Source organism: Prunus persica, chromosome G7, assembly GCF_000346465.2.
Source record: "Prunus persica cultivar Lovell chromosome G7, Prunus_persica_NCBIv2, whole genome shotgun sequence".
Classification (NCBI taxonomy): domain Eukaryota; kingdom Viridiplantae; phylum Streptophyta; class Magnoliopsida; order Rosales; family Rosaceae; genus Prunus; species Prunus persica.
Window position 1 is genome coordinate 4,815,399 of NC_034015.1, and position 2,757 is coordinate 4,818,155.

The following is a 2,757-nucleotide window of genomic DNA, read 5'->3' on the forward strand; positions in this document are numbered from 1 at the left end:
ATATTATAATGTTCCCCAAGTTTTGGACTCAATCCGATATCGATTGGTCCTTGAAATCGGACAATTCATGTTCCTACGAAGTTCGTTCTGAAATGGGGTGGTTCGTGTATTGTATAGTTCTAGACTTTGGATTTCACTCAAAACCCACGAATTGACTCCTCCCACAATATGAGGATGTTCCCCAAGTTTTGGACTCAATCCGATATCAATTGGTCCTTGAAATCGGACAATTCAGGTTCGTACGAAGTTCGTTCGGAAATGGGGTGGTTGGTGTATTGTATTGTTCTAGAGATTGGATTTCACTCAAAACCTGCCAAATGACTCCTCCCAGAATATTATGATGTTCCCCAAGTTTTGGACTCAATCCGATATCGATTGGTCCTTGAAATCGGACAATTCAGGTTCGTACAAAGTTCGTTCTGAAATGGGGTGGTTGGTGTATTGTATAGTTCTAGAGATTTGATTTCACTCAAAACCCACCAAATGACTCCTCCCACAATATTATGATGTTCCCCAAGTTTTGGACTCAATCCGACATCGATTGGTCCTTGAAATCGGACAATTCAGGTTCGTACGAAGTTCGTTCTGAAATGGGGTGGTTGGTGTATTGTATTGTTCTAGAGATTGGATTTCACTCAAAACCCGGTAAATGAATCCTCCCACAATATTATGATGTTCCCCAAGTTTTGGACTCAATCCGATATCGATTGGTCCTTGAAATCTGACAATTCAGTTCGTACGAAGTTCGTTCTGAATGGGATGGTTGGTGTATTGTATAGTTCTAGAGATTTGATTTCACTCAAACCCACCAAATGACTCCTCCCACAATATTATGATGCACCCCCAGTTTTGGACTCAATCCGATATCGATTGGACAAGAAATCCGGACAATTCAGGTTGATGAAGTTCGTTCTGAAATGGGGTGGTTGGTGTTCTAGGTATTGGATTTCACTCAAAACCCACCAAATGACTCCTCCCACAATATTATGATGTTCCCCAAGTTTTGGACTCAATCCGATATCGATCGGTCCACGAAATTTGACAATTCAGGTTCGTACGAAGTTTGTTCTGAAATGGAGTGGTTGGTGTATTGTATAGTTCTAGGGATTGTATTTCACTCAAAACTTACCAAATGACCCCTCCCACAATATTATGTTGTTCCCCAAGTTTTGGACTCAATCCGATATCGAGTGGTCCACGAAATTCGACAATTCAGGTTCGTACGAAGTTCGTTCTGAAATGGAGTGGTTGGTGTATTGTATAGTTCTAGGGATTGTATTTCACTCAAAACTTTCCAGAATGTTATGATGTTCCCCAAGTTTTGGACTCAATCCGATATCGATTGGTCCTTGAAATCGGACAATTCAGGGTCGTACGAAGTTCGTTCTGAAATGGGGTGGTTGGTGTATTGTGTAGTTCTATAGATTGGATTTCTCTCAAAACCCACCGAATGACTCCTCCCACAATATAATGATGTTCCCCAAGTTTTGGACTCAATCCGATATCGATTGGTACTTGAAATCGGACAATTCAGGTTCGTACGAAGTTCGTTCTGAATTTGGGTGGTTGGTGTATTGTATAGTTCTAGTGATTGAATTTCACTTAAAACCCACCAAATGACTCCTCCCACAATATTATGATGTTCCCCAAGTTTTGGACTCAATCCGATATCGATCGGTCCACGAAATTTGACAATTCAGGTTCGTACGAAGTTTGTTCTGAAATGGAGTGGTTGGTGTATTGTATAGTTCTAGGGATTGTATTTCACTCAAAACTTACCAAATGACCCCTCCCCAATATTATGTTGTTCCCCAAGTTTTGGACTCAATCCGATATCGAGTGGTCCACGAAATTCGACAATTCAGGTTCGTACGAAGTTCGTTCTGAAATGGAGTGGTTGGTGTATTGTATAGTTCAAGGGATTGTATTTCACTCAAAACTTACCAAATGACTCCTCCCAGAATATTATGATGTTCCCCAAGTTTTGGACTCAATCCGATATCGATTGGACCTTGAAATCGGACAATTCAGGTTCGTACGAAGTTCGTTCTGAAATGGGGTGGTTGGTGTATTGTATAGTTCTAGAGATTGGATTTCACTCAAAATCTGCCAAATGACTCCTCCCATAATATTATGATGTTCCCCAAGTTTTGGACTCAATCCGATATAGATCAGTCCACGAAATTTGACAATTCAGATTCGTGCGAAGTTCGTTCTGATATGGAGTGGTTGGTGTATTGTAGAGTTCTAGGGATTGTATTTCACTCAAAACCCACCAAATGACTCCTCCCAAAATATTATGATGTTCCCCAAGTTTTGGACTCAATCCGATATCGATTGGTCCTTGAAATCGGACAATTCAGGTTCGTACGAAGTTCGTTCTGAAATGGGGTGGTTGGCGTATTGTATAATTCTAGAGATAGGATTTCATTCAAAACCCACCAAATGACTCCTCCCAAAATGTTATGTTGATCCCCAAGTTTTGGACTCAATCCGATATCGATTGATCCTTGAAATCGGACAATTCAAGTTCCTACGAAGTTCGTTCTGAAATGGGGTGGTTGGGGTATTGTATAGTTCTAGGGATTGAATTTCACTAAAAAACCCGCCAAATGACTCCTTCTCACAATATTATGATTGTTCCCCAAGTTTCGGACAAGTCCGATATCAATTGGGGCTTGATTTTGAATATAAAGGTTCGTACGAATTTTTTCTGAATGTACCGGTTGATGTTTTAGTTAAAAAAAAAAAAAAGGA